The 15010-nt window shown below is 37.7% G+C and overlaps 1 long non-coding RNA gene across 2 annotated transcripts in view; it reads left to right on the top strand.

Annotated features, from left to right (window-relative positions):
• Window positions 1-2088: 2088 nt before the first annotated feature.
• The window catches only part of LOC117565067 (uncharacterized), an 85135-nt gene continuing 72213 nt past the window's right edge, over window positions 2089-15010 (top strand). For both annotated transcript variants that reach the window (XR_004571809.2, XR_007954619.1), the window contains exon 1: window positions 2089-2210. This is a non-coding gene — a long non-coding RNA (uncharacterized LOC117565067). The remainder of the gene's footprint in view (window positions 2211-15010) is intronic.

Raw genomic sequence — 15010 nt, forward strand, 5'->3', positions numbered from 1 at the left:
GCGTTGCCAAGTGAAGTGGCTAAAGTAACAGAAGATGAACAATTATTAGCAGATGGGACTGCCAACTTGCTGCAGAGTGGCCGTCTAATTTCCGTTTATTTAAATTAGTTGCGATAAGCCATCAAATTTAATTGGCCTACCACTTAGCCAATGTCACACGCATACTCTCACCTGTTATGAGGTCGCACATTTGCATAGCTTACAATTAGGTTTCTCATTATCACAGATAATATTCGCCGCATTTGCGATAAGCATACACACAACACACGCATACATACATGCATGTCAACTTAGAGTACGTGGATGTGAGTAATTGGCATTCATCTTTTCACATACACACATATACAGCGTAAGCTCGCAAATTGCATTGAGCTAAGCTTTAACGGTTTCAATTACTGTCCAGCGAAATCAACCACTTTCCTCCCTCCCTTCTCTATCCATAATTTCGACAAATGCTTTTGTGCAGAGAACAATATAACCCACATAAATGACCTCGATGCATAAATGCAAGATTTGGTCACATTAGCTGCATTTAAGAGGTTCAATTAATTGGATAAGCTGCGGTTGCTTTGCAACTTTAGATGGCGTCTGGGTGCTTGAGCACTGTCAAGTCTACAAAAGAAAACAAGTGCGGGACCAAAAGCTGCTGCGTAGATCTCTCTCTCCAAAGAACTATTGTTGTTGCGCTTTTATGCATACGTAATACGAGAATGTCAAATGTGCTTGTCTAGTTTGCATTGGCAGCTCGTACGATCAACGCGTCTTTTTTCTGTGGCAAAAAGTTTACAAAAAAATGTTTTGATAACACGTTCGAAAGAAAAAACAACAACGAGAAGTGTTGATTAATTAATCGAATTACAATCACAATGCAGTGCAATTAAAACGTCAGCACTGCAGCGCAGCTGGCTTCATTTTTTTTGGTCATGAAACTTCATTTTGGAGTGAGTGAGACAGCGCAATCAATAGCACTCTGTGGGTGCCGTGCGTGTGTTTGTGTGTGTGTGCAGCTCAAATTGTAATTAATGATGCAAGACAGACGTCGAAGCCGGGGCTTTTAAACCGCAGTCGGAAGCGCCGCAGCAGCAGCAGCAGCTACCGAAATCTCAGTGCTGAGCTTCAGCAAAGCCTTACGTGCGAGAGTGCGAAGGAGAGAGTGAGTGAAGGTAGGCACTGACAGAGCGGTGTTGCTGTTTCAGTTTGTTTGCTTTAATCATCGACGCGTCGCGCGTTTAAAAGACAACACAAAAAAAAAGAAGTAAAAGCAAAAAAAACGCGTTGTTTGGGCTCTCGTGCGTTTCGCGTAAATAAATGAAAAGTTCGTTTAATTCTCGGCGATTCTTTATATTGCGTGCACACAAGAAGACGAAGGCTGAGGAGAGTGGTGGATTGGAGGGACGGTGCTGCGATGGGGTATCGTTTACTTTGGAAATGAAAAATTATGATTACATCAACAATAATCGAAATGCGCTTGTAAGCTTCGCATTCTGCTTCCTTGCTTCCTTCATTCCTTGTCCGTCGTCTGCTCGCTCTGTGTGTGTTCATGGTTATTCCGTTTTCTTTTTATACCCGTTACTAAGTGCCATGTAGCGCATTATAAGTTGGTGTCGATTCAAAATTTAAAAAGTTATTTATAATTGCCTTGCTGGGCTACCGGGTATTTAATAGTCAGACACAGTGGACTGCAGTTTTCTTACTTGTTCCGTTCTGTTTTTGGCTCTTCCGCTGCTATCTTTTGCTGTTGGTTGCTGCGCCGACGTCTCTGTCGGCGTCGTTTTTTGCTGTTCGCGTTTTTGGCAATTTTTCTTCGTTGCTTTCGTTGGGTTCGCGTTGCTGACTTGCAATGCTTCTCATGCGTGCAATGGCAGCTTGGCCTGGGTAGCACCTCTCTCCCTTTTTCTCACTCCCCACACTGTGGGCACAGTGTGCGGTTTTTGTGTGCAAATGTAAACAGAAATATATTATGTGACAACGAACTAGTTGTAATTCTGTTAGATTGTGTTAACAGAGATCAAAGCTGTAATAATGATATCTGTTAAATCGAAAATGCAAATAATTCGTTTGTAGTGTGTAAGTGAATAAATCGGTAATACGGTATAAATATATAATATAGCCTCCAACAATAAACAACGCTTAAAATGGTAACATAGTGCATAGTGTGATATATAAAAGAAGATAATCAAGATCAAAATTAAATTGGAAATTTATCTAAGGTGAGTTTTAAAAAGCATTTTTAAAAATGTATACTTTTTTATTTTGTTTCACTTTAATTATTTAATTTTCTTAAAATGCTCTTAAATTAATTGAACTTGACATATATAAATATTAGCATTGATCTCCATTTCATTTATTAATTAATGCCACATAAAGTCGTTATTTGATCCATAGTGCATATTAAAGGATGATTTTGATGGGTTGCAGGGGCAATAGGGGAAGTAGAGTAAACGTTCAATATTTGTGCTCAAAGTGAAAATACAATGCAAAGGCAGCGGTAGAGCCCAAGAAGCGTTCAGCCAAAAATATTTCAATGCAAAATCGAAAATATATAGTACACGAGACACAACACGTTTCCCCCACTCTCCCCCTTTGCACGGTTATTATCTCCATTGTCTCCCATGCCGCTGTTACTGCTTCGCCATGCATAAATCAGCGTCGTCTGGAGCGACAATTCCCAAGCAGCAGACGACGACGTCGACACAAAACACAACATTCTTTTTTCTCCATTTATTTTTTTTTTGGTTTTTTGGTTTTTTTACGCTGCGTCCGTAGACACTGCAGAACCTCCAACATCTGCTGCCCCCGCTCGCAGTTGGGGACACTTCCATCCTCATCCTCTTCGCCTACCTCCCCTTGCACACTCTTCTAGCCCTTCCAGTGCATTTGGCATTATGCTTTGCGTATTGTCGCTTTATGAAGTCATCTTGGCGGAACGCTCCAAAAATTTATGACCAACTACACTTTATTTCTGTCACTTTTTGGCCAACTCGAAGATATGCAGTGACAGTTTTTGGCATCTTCTGCTTATGCTACTCCTCCTACTTCTGCTGTTAACTGCCACAAAATGTTGTAAGCTGAAAATTTTATGCAGAACGCTAGATAAGCTGTAGCATAATCGCTTTACACAATTATCTGTCACTAAGTATTATACAGTATTAGGTTGCTTTATAAAAATTAAGTTTTGTATTTAAAGTGGCTACAAACTGGCAACTCTATTTGTAACAAAAAGATTATTTTAATATCGCAGATATAAAAATTTTGCAATTTTAAAATTCACTTGCTTTAATATTGCTTTGAAAAATATGCAGCTTTATTTTCAGTTGGAAGTCGAATTGCAATTTTATTTAAAGTTGATTTTTCCATTTGAAAATATAAATGTTTTCAATAAAATGCAAGATAAACTTAATATTATACAATGGAAATCATATATATGTATCTTTTAAAGCTATTCTTAAAGCAAATCCACTGAAGCATATTCATATTGTCTGTGGCCAGGTGGAGATTGAAATTATTTCAGGGTCGTTACATGGAGTCAGACTATAGAGAGGGTCTTTTGCTTGAGGTCCAACAATGCGTTGCAAATGTGGCGACCATTTTCATAGCATACTTTAGCGGGCAGCGAGGCATTTTGAAGCACTTGCAGCAATTGTCAGGCCAATTACGGGCCGCAATTATGTCATATGAGGACATAAAAGCGGATCGCATATACACGGAATGCCTTTTATGAGTGTTTGTTTGTGACTGCGTGTGCGACTGTATGTGTGTGTACAGCAAACGACCCTTTAACCATAAAACTCTTAGCTGGGGATTTAAGGCAGACCCTCGATTTCGTCAGGGGATTTCGTGGCCAAGATGCCTCTGTCTCGACCTGAGACACACGAGAGATGAGCTCGAGAGGATAGAGAGCTGCGACACGCGGGACGAATAGAGACCACCGAGTACAGAGAACTGGCCCGAAAGTTATCAGCCTGTTAATTGCTTAACTTTTTCACTTCAACTTTTTCGGGGGCAAGAAACAGAACCTGAAATGTGGGCGAGGAAATAAGAGTGAAGTTGGAGCCGAAAGCGGCCGAAAGATAAAAACCAAAAAGCGCAAAAACAAAAAAACAAGAGGAATAAAAACGTCGAAAGAGAAAACCATGCAAATATGCCTCACTGAGTTTCTGGCCGAGACAGAGGACAACGACAACCACGACGATGAAGCAGAAACAGAAGCAGAAGCTGAAGCTGAAGTTGTGGCTGAGGGGTCGAGGCCAATGGGTCGGTCATAAAGTGTTTGCAGTTTTATTTTTCTTCGTTTGGCCTTTCAAATTTAAATGACAAATGGAGGCGACAGCAGTCAGAAGGCGCAACTGCAAGTGTCCTCTGTTTGTCCTGCAACTCTTTGACCCTTTGCCCTGACATTTTGCTTATCTCGCGTACATGTCATAACAGAGTCAAGTCCAACAAAAACAAAAAACGAAACGAAAAAATGAACGAAAGAATGATAATGCTTATAAGGGAAGTTGCCAAACTTTGGCCTCTAATCTTGACAGGCACCTAAGTAGCCTCTGCTACTACTCTTTTCCCTTCCCCTTTCTCTTTCTCTTTCCCTCACCCCATTCCCATTTGCTCTGATCTGTATAATTACGGTTCTACGACAGCGACAGAAGCAGGCAAACTCTGCTCCCAAAAAAAATGGGAAAGAAAGTAAAAGGGAACTTAAAAAATCAATGCGGCACACTAAACTCTCATTACTCATATGGAACATACCGAATTGAGGTCGTGGTCCTGGTGTTCCTGCAGCTCCTGGCTCAGCTCAGCTGCGATAGGTCAGGTAAGGTGAGATGGCGGCCATAAAAACCACATTAAAAGCATTTAAAAGTTGGCTAATCGGTAGCGGGCCACCGGCAAAGTTGGCTTAATGTTTTATGGCCCTAACCGTTGCTTCGAGTTTTTTTTTATTGGCCCTTTGCAAATTGATTAAAAGATCAATGATTATATGCCTTTTAATGGCTCATTGCATTTAATTTAATTCTTTTTCTTTAGTTACCAAACTGCGATTTAACAGTTCGTAATATCGTACAGAGTTCAGTCGTTTTCACTTTATACTTATTTAATTGAGATTGCACAAAATTGTGTGAGAAATTCAAGTGGCAAATTACTTTAAGTTGACTTCTAAATGAACTCTCTGAAATTACTTGCAAACACATAATAATTAATGTTTTCTAGCTTCACTAAATGACAGCTTCAGTGACATTAAAAAATAAGAAAATACATAAAAATCTGCTGATTAATGAAAAGAGCAGAAGGGATGATTTCATTGAAGTGGCCCTGAATATTATTTCATGGCTGATAGGCAGTCTAAGCCGCATTCGCATTCGCATTCGCATTCACAACTCTGGCTACTGTCAAATGTCAAGTGTAGCAACTTCTTATGAATCAGCAGTCTATGCCGCAGTGAAGCAGATACACAGAGGCGTCAACCTCATACTCCATTAACATTATCCAGTCCTCGAGTTGAGTCGAGTTTGGGGTTAAGCAAGTTGGAAAAGTTTTAAGTCGAGTTTTTTTCTGCGCAGATTGATGCAGTGTATGGGAGTGTATTCATTTCATGGCAAAGCACTTGAGGCAATCTCAACCGCAATGGGGCATACTTCATTTATAAATTACGCAAGCATTAAATGCGCAGATAGAACCATTCAATGTGCGGCTGCAACATCCCCCCCTCCATCTCTCCTAGTCAGCAATTGATGCGCCACATAAATCTTCAAGTATGTGAGTGCCTGCCGACCTGTTCAGGACTGCTATTTATCATTTAAGGCCAGGACAGACAGCTCTCGTCAGATAGACAGACAGACAGTCAGACAGACGCATAGACTGTAGAGAGGCAGTCGAATAGACAGTTAGTCAGGCAGTCAGTCGGAGAGTCAATCATTCAGTCAGTTGAGCTATTGCAATTTTGTTACAATTTTTCTTCTTTGAGCGCCGCTGGGCACTTCAACGTTTTTTTTATGCGCGAGGGTCGTTTATACAATTGATTGTAGATAACAATAATAATTATGATTTGCCACTTAGCGAAGCTGTTTATTTTTTGTGCATTCCCTAGATTGTAATTGATGATTGTGATTGATTAACTACTAATGTGAAATGTATCTATAAAGCATAAGAGATTAAAACTGTTCACATTATAATAATTTTATTTAGTAGTCACAAGTGCTAAAATAACCTTTTAAATTTTTATATAATAGTCATGAATAACTTTTGCTTCGATTAAAATTAATGCAATAAGAACTTTAAAGTAATTATATTAATTCAAATTTATTGAATTGAACTAAGTGATTCTAAATTGTAAATGAAATATTATAAATTTATAATTGAATAATCTAGTTATTTGTCGATCGACCCGCGTGTCATGAATACTTTGGAAAAGGATTGCTCACAATGACGGCAGGTGTTCATTTTGAAGATGGTGCGAGTAAAGAGTCCAGTTGCATGAGGGGTGTTTTGTGATTTTAATGCCGATTGGCAGACAGGCGGCATAATGCCCAAGGAGCCTGGAGCCTGGAATCTGCACAGTTATCCCTCTCTGTGTGTGTGTTTGTGTGTGTGTCTGCGTTATCCTGGGCAGGACTCGTAATGGACTTGGCACTTTGCAACTTGGCCATTGAAAATGTGTGTGTAAGTAGTTTAAAGCGCATTCGCCACGACTGCGCTGCTGCACTAGGATGGGGACACAGTCACAGCCTGATGCTTACACTTGAATAAATACCAGTTGGATGAAGAAGAAGCAGCAGCAGCAGCAACAGAACCGGATGATGATGACGGCATCGCACACTTCGCACTCCTTCTCAGCGCTGTTGTTGTTGTCGTTGTCGTTGTCCTTGTAGTCGTCATCAATGCGATTGCAAATAAATAAGAATAAGAAAGCGCTGCAAGGATGATGCTGACAACGTGCAACGAGTACAACGAGTGTAGGAGAACAAAGTTGCCAGTAGCCAGGTGGAGGAGGTGGAGGAGGAGGGAACAACTCACTGAGGGATTGGGATACGAATGGTTTTTAAGTTTCTTGTTACAAAATTGCAGCAGCAAGCGAAAGCTGGAACTTTTGTGTGAAAAGTGCAAAAATGAAGTGCAGATGCTTATCAAGAACTATCCCACGGGGAAAGCGAATGCGGATTTCACAGAATCACCCGTTGTACTGTGATTGAAGCGACACCTGCTATCAACGGACAGGTGTCAAAAAGATAGAAAGGAAGCAAGCGAAAGAGACAGAGGGAGTGGGAGAGGGAGACAAATGCTCGCAGATTTACACACTGCATTGCGCTTCATTATTGCCTGCTTCTCATTCTCTTCCTCGGTCGTGTTTGCGATTATATTGCGTGTTACGTTACGTAACGCTTAACGTAAACGTAATCCACAGTCAGCGAGCAGAAGAAGAGTGAGACCCGGAAAAGACTCGCTCATAATCAAGTGTCTCGTCTAGTTGTGTGTGTGTGTGTTTTTCTGATGTATGACTGTCATTTTTACCTGTACCTGCGATAAGCTCGGCTAACAAGCGTTGCGTTTAACAAGCGTGTTACTTACATTTGGCATATTAAAACTCGTTAGCTCGCATCCTCAGCTAAATCTGTGTATACCCTAAAAAATGTGTGGATTGGCGAGCATTGAGCATGTTGTTGTATAGAACTAAATTTATTTCAATAATATTATTTTCAACACGCCGCTTGTAATCATTCATGCGTATTTTATTTCCTTATTTACTCGAAACTCGATATGCGACTGTGAGCCAATGAAAGCTCACAAATTCAACAATTTTTGGTTTAATTAAAATTGTTTTCTAGAAGATAATAAAAGGAAATGGGGAAAAAAATACACAAACAAACATTGTATTTGAATTGTTGCATTGTATGCCTTGAAAAAGCTGACTAGTTATTCTGCATGCCAGACTCTTTTATTTCCCGGATAAAAATGTATTTGATTTTTTTACGAAATTTTATTTGCTGGTATTTACAAAAGTAAATTACGTTTTATTGCACACAATTCCAAACAAAAACTAAATAAATGGAATATGAACAAGTGTGTGCTTCAAACATGAGGTGCTTCAATTGCAAAAATTGTGCATCAATCAAGGGGATAATCTATGGGCTTAATTTGAGCTAGAGAGATGAGAAGCTAAAAATACTGTTTATTAGAAAATCCATTCTTTTTAAGATTTTCAATTTAATTTTGTTTGTAAGTAGAGAATGTCGCAAGTCGATCAGTTATTATGGCTAAAATACTGTTTATTATTATTGAAAAACATTTTTATATCCGCTACCCATAGATATTATAACTTCCTATGGATGTTAGAGGCTTTGGCTGACAATCTGGTATATTTAGAATCTAGTACTGTATAAATATATCAAATATAACCTTTGGTTATATATTCTTTAGAAAGTAGTTTTGTAGTGTATTAATTTGGTTTTTTTTATAAATTAATATAGCACTGTGTTGCTTTGATTAAAAATGGGTAGCGGGTATTTCATAGTCGAGTACACTCAACTGTAGCTTTCTTTTTCATTTCATTTTATTTTTATTTTAATTTGTTTGTAGAGAATATCGCAAGTCGATCAGTTGTTTTGACGTTCAGTTAGCTGCGCAAAAGTTTTGCCAAAGCAAAAATGCTGCTAAATGGTTTATGCACACATGGAAAATTAAGAAAAAATGAGGAAAATAAATATGCAAAAAAAAAAAAAAAACAGAAACATTCATGGGTGGGAGAAAATTAATGTAACATGTAATGATTGCAAAAGTTACGAGTATAAAACGTAAATTAAGTTCAACGAATGAAGAGCTACGACTGAGCTAGCGAACAGTACACTACAGTAAAGTATAGTAAATAGAAAACGCGAATAATGTAATGAAAATGCTTGAATTTCCCATGTGCTGCTGTGGGCATTAAAACCCAGTCCACAGTTCCACAGTTCACAGTTCGTTCCATAGTGAGTGAGCGTTTCCCTGGGAAGCAGCTTCTCATGTTTGTTTGCAATGTTGTTTTGCAACTTTTATGCAGAAAGCAGCAGCAAAGCCATAAGAAGAGGCAAGGACGAGCCTGAAGGACGAGAAAGAAATGAAACAAGCAGCAACTGTTTGCAAAACTATGAAATTAACTGCTTATTAAGGCAAAGGGAGGGGTGGAGGGGTAGATGGGAACAGGAGCGGGTGCAGGGAGAACGGCGAAGGGAGATGGGGCAGTGGCAGAGGCAGGGGCAACTTGTGGTTGTACATCTGTGAGTTACGAGGTTGCGACTACTTCAAGTCGTCAAGTGAAAGTTTTACCAAATGGCATGGAAAATGTTTCGAGAGATATGAGAACCGGCATCATTAATTATTTTGCTCATTAGTGTTGCAATGTGCGTGCCTCAGTATGGGTGTAAGCGTACATGTGTATGCGTGTGCGTGTGTATTTATGCTTGTCAGCATCACAAAGAAAATGCCAAGGGGCAACAACAACAGTTTGGCTTCAAAATGATACTAATATGCATGCAACAGAAACTCGATATACCATAAATTGAAAGCCCTATAACCCAGACAACTTTATGCTTTACAATGTCGATAATGCATGTTCATCTCTTACAACATAAATCCAAAATGATCTGCAATGTGTAATTAAAATGAAAATTTGTTTTAGGTTTTTGTATGGCTTTAATTTGAAATTTAGATGTGGAAATTGCCAATCAGAAAAATGATACAAAAATAGTTTTGCTTTAGTTTTAAGCGTAAAGTTGTTTTTAATTAATAGTTGAAGTAAAGTTTTCATAAAAAGAATGAAATATCAATTTGAAAGGTGCAATTAAATGCAATACATGAAACAGTTAGAGAAAATTAACTCCAATTATATATAATTGTGTGCAATTAGCTTGCTTTTACAAATAAACAAAGACAATGCAATTATCGACATTATTCTTACATACAATTAACGTAGCATACCTCGAAGGTTATTATAAACTATATATATTCTTGACCAGCGTCAACAGCCAAGACGAAATCGTCATGTCTGTCTGCCCATCTGTCTGTCTGTATTGAACACTGGAGATAGAGCTATAATAATATTATTCCTGAGAATTTGATTGCAACCGGATAAAAATTAAAGAACTTATTTACGTCTACGGCAATCTGGTATATTTTGACGTCATGATATATTTTGAATGTAAAACTCCATAAATATACTAAATATGGCTTTGGAATGTTTAATTACATTTGCCGTATATTATTGGGTATATTTTAAGAATAATACCGTACTGTTTTGCTTTTTTCGAAAGCGATAGCGAGTATCTCATAGTCGAGCACATTCGATTGTAGCTTTCTTACTTGTTTTTACTGATTCACTTCTTCTTATAGTATTGCTCACTTATAATTTCTCCGCTTTATATGATATTTTTGTTTTGACCTACTTTATCAAACCTAAATAGACAAATTCTCTTTAATTTTGAAGTCTGCTCAGTAAAGTAACAAATTTTTAATATTCAACATCTTGATCGATGTGCATAAAGCACTTTCAATTTATGTGAATGTGCAATGGAAGTAATGCGTGTCAAATGCAGCAAAAGCGGCAAAAATTGCTAAGCGATTGAGAGATGGAAAATAAGGACACAGAAGAACGACATGTTGAAAGATATTGACATATTTGAGTTGAAACTAACTGCAACTTAAACTGCAGCTGCAACTGCTGCAACATGGCTTCAACCTCAGCTTCATCATCAACTTTTGCCTTCATCTTCATCGGCATTCTCCTGTGCATATACTTTTCTTCTACTTCTACTTCCACCGCATCTTCGTTTTCGTCTTCATCTGGCGTCTTCAGCGTCGTCACGTCGCATGGGGAAAAAATTGCGTTCAAAGTCAAATCTACACAATGGCTGGAAATGGGTTGAAATGTGTGCTTAAACATTTTATTTATCACGCAAAATGCTCGCAATGCTTGCCATCTATCTTATCCATACGTTCTCTGAGTGTGCTACAGCAAAGGGGTGTGTGTGTGTTTGTGTCATTCTTGTTGCTGCTCAGCAGCCAAAAAGCATGCAATCGTGTTTTTGATACCCTCTATGCATATGATATGTAAGCAAGGGGATTCAAAGATCCTTTGATAAAAATAATAAATTTATAGACAATTTGTAAATCAATTATTTTTCTACACAAAATAATTCTTGTCAATTTTGTAAATATTTTAAAATAATAAGTCGACTTTGTTATATATTTATCATATAAACTTCAATTTCAAGACTTAAGTAATAACATTAAAGCTAAATGAAAACTTTTCAAAGCTCTTACAAGAAAACTGATTTGTTCTATTTGTCTTCTAAGTTTAGTAAATTAAATTCAGTAATTTAACAAAATATGAATTGAATTAGAAACTATTATATTCACAGGGCATCTTCTAGTTACACTCGCTTCTCAATATTTGTCAGCATTCTCGTTGTTTTTCCCTTGCTGGTCGCAAAATATGTATGCAGACAGCGCGCATTGAAAGTTTTCAATGATTTTCGAGTCGCATTTATCGCAATTGTCTGCTTTTTTACACTCTACAAGATATGCACTGCAAATTGTTTGTTGTTGCCGTTGCAGTTGCATTTGCAGTTGTTGTGCCATTTGCTGTTGAAGGGCGTAATGGAAAGTACTCAAAAGTAAGGCAAGCTTTGAAGTGTGGCCAAAGATTTATCAGTTTACAGCAGATTTAAAGTTAAGGCAAAGTACTCAATGATACTTGGATATAATAGCTTTAAGTGCATTAAATCATTTGGTCGGCAAATTGATTTATTTTGCCCGATGCAAGGTCTAAGTCAATGTAACTGGGCCAAGCTTGCCACACACATACATACACACACACACTCACGCACAGTGAATGGCTGCAGGCCATTCTCAACACTTGCAACATGTTGTGCGTGCCTTTTTAATTAACATAAAAATCTAATTTGCAGCACTTTTGACTTGTGTATGTGTTGTGTGTGTATGTGTGTTGGGGGCGTGCGTGTGCACATGTGGGCGTGGTCGTCGTGTTATGAAAACAACTTAACCTTATGGCCAACGATGTGTGCCATAATATGCTACCTAGGTGCGTGTGTATGAGGTTGTGTGTGTGTGTGTGTGAGCCTCTGGCATTGGCTTTGGCAAGGACAACTGCTTCAAACACCTGGCCAGGATGGCCACATACGGTGACAGCATCATCGTCGTCGTCGTCGTCATCATCGTCCTCGACACATTAGCGACATTTACACGTCGCAGCAATTTCAAACAGCAGACGACATCGTTTCCCTTGATTTTTCCCCTCAGGCTTCGTCTCCTTTTGGCGCCATTAGACGCGTGGCACCCCTGACTGTTTTCCTGGCTGGCTGACTGGGAAGTCAGTCATAATCATTTTCATTGTCGACATTTTGCGACACATGACAAGCACACGAAAAATGTGAAAAACTCTTCACGTGTTCCCATTCCCTGCTCCCTCCCTCTCTTGTTTTTTGGCTGCTCAATTTGAGAGGCTTCTATGCGAAGCTCATTAGACGCAATTAGTAGCCGTGTCGCTGACGCTGTCTGCTGAAATGGGTAATGTTATTCCCAACTTGCGGCTACTCATTTAAATTGCTTATTTACAGCAATGCAAATTTGATTGCCTTTAAATTAAAAATGTTGAAACAACAACCAAAGCACTGACAACAAGTGTAACAGCAAAAGCAACACAAGCGGGCAAATAACAAACATTGGGGCAATGGGCAATGGGCACTTGTCGTTGGGCAAACATTTGCTAAATGGCCAACAGTCTGACAACAACAGCATAAAGCGCATAAAAGAAATTGAGTATCAAAAACGAAAAACAAAAATTTACAAATCGAGGACAACGAATGTGAAATGCGCTTGTGAAAGATTTTTTTTAGTATATACATATGTATGTATATTTTGTAAATAATGTAATAGGCTGACAGCTCTAGAAACATAATAAAATGCCAAGGCTAGCACTATTGTAATGAGAAGAATTAAGTACTATTAAGATATCTGTAGAACTATGCTGAAAGAAATATTAGTTAGTCTATGTATGTTTGGGGGTAAAAATGGGGACATGCGTACAATAAAAAACAAATGTTTTTTTTGGAAGTAATTTCAGAAACTATAAAACTATATGCTGTGTTTTTGGCATGTCAGCAAAATATGTTTTATTGTAAAAAGCCCAGGCTTTATTATTTAAAAAAATCATTGAAGAACTTGCTTTATAAATAGTGTAAGGACTTTGGCTATAATTAGATCTTCTCTCTTCCCTTTTAGTCTCAAATTTTGTAAATTTAGGTGCACTATTTGAAATAAATACAATTCCACAAAACTCTAATTCAGCTGTAGTCAGAAGTCAACTCAAATTATTTTACATTAATGTAAGTTTAGAAAATAAATGCGCTGACAGTTGTATTTATTTTCTAAACTTACATTAATGTAGAATATTTTGTTACATTTTACATTTTATGAAATCTTAGCTATGTATCTTGTTATATTTAAATATAATTATCAATACAATAATCAATTAAGAAAAAACTTTATATAATTATGTCATTGTTAGATGAAGGGGATCATTGTTTACTTTTGTAATCCCTAAACCACTTTTGTAAATGAATTAAGGAAGGAAATTAGGGAATTTATATACTTGGGTACAACTCATAAAACTCCTATTCACCGTTGAAGCTAATGAACTTCTTTGAACATAGTGCAAGCAGTTGGACATTGAGCTGAACTGGATGAGTTGCGACCGCATTTGCTGTTGTCCGCTGTTCAAATTTCATGCAAATTTAGTCATTTGCCGCAAAATGTACATTCACACAGTGCACACCCACACCTACACACACACACACAGATAGTCAAACATTGCGTGTGTGTGTGTGTTGCAGATACGCCTTCTCGTTGAGCTGTGTCGAGCTGAGTTCTGGTTGCCACTTCAACTTGCATTTGCATTTAAATCTCATTAGTTTTTAATGGTTTTAGGTTACAAATTTGGTTCAACCTATTTTTTTTTTTTTTTTGGTGTTATTTATTTATTTATTTTGTTGTTTTTCCCGCGTTTGGCTTCTATTGCAGGCGGCATGGCAAGTGACAACTTTGTGCGATTTCCGGCGGAAACAGCATGGTCGCTGTTTTCACACACACACACACACACGCACCAACACATAGAAAGGCACAAACCAAACGCGTAATTTGACAACCGCAAAATGCGTTTTAAATGTGTCACCACGCCCACCATTTCAACCCAGCGGCAGGGGCAGAGGCAGCGGGTAGAGGCAAGGACGCTGTCTAACAAGCTGGGCGCAATGTTTTCGCTTGCCATTTGCCATTTGCCGTTTGGCTGTGTTTATTTAATGAAATGCATATTAAACATATGTTTCGAGAAAAAATAGCACAAAATATGTTGCATACTTATTTGGAGGTTGTTGCTAGAATCAGTTGTTGTTGCTGCTCTTGGAATACCCTACAGAAAAACAAGGTTATGAATAGTTCATTGGATATAGTATTCTTTTTAGATCTAATTATTAAACATACAAAATGTAATAGTAAAAGAAAATACTACCACAACATCATAGTTTAAAATACATATTATTGATTCTTTCTCAACACCTCATTATAAGGAATTAGAAAATAATAAAAACTGGATTGAATTTTATTAGAATTGAACTCCATTTTATGCCAACAATTTTTTTTATTTTTGAATATGCCATATTTTTTTTATAAGTTTAGGTTATGAGGACATATTTTTTAGGGTTATTTGTAGTTTAATTTTGAATTTTTTGCTTTTATTTTTATTCACATTAAATGAAGTCTTTAATACTGAACTCAGTTTTAGTTAAATATTTATCGAATTATTTAAGAGAGATTACTTATAGAAAATATTAAGCTACATTATTACAATGTACATATTTGATACAGGGTATTTACATATCGATCACTGCAGGAATCTGTGGCAGTCCATGCATAATTGCTGCTGCTGCTGCTGTTGTTGTTGTTGTTTTGCTGTTTGCTGTTTTGCACT

The sequence above is a fragment of the Drosophila albomicans genome, chromosome 2L, assembly GCF_009650485.2.
Source record: "Drosophila albomicans strain 15112-1751.03 chromosome 2L, ASM965048v2, whole genome shotgun sequence".
NCBI lineage: Eukaryota > Metazoa > Arthropoda > Insecta > Diptera > Drosophilidae > Drosophila > Drosophila albomicans.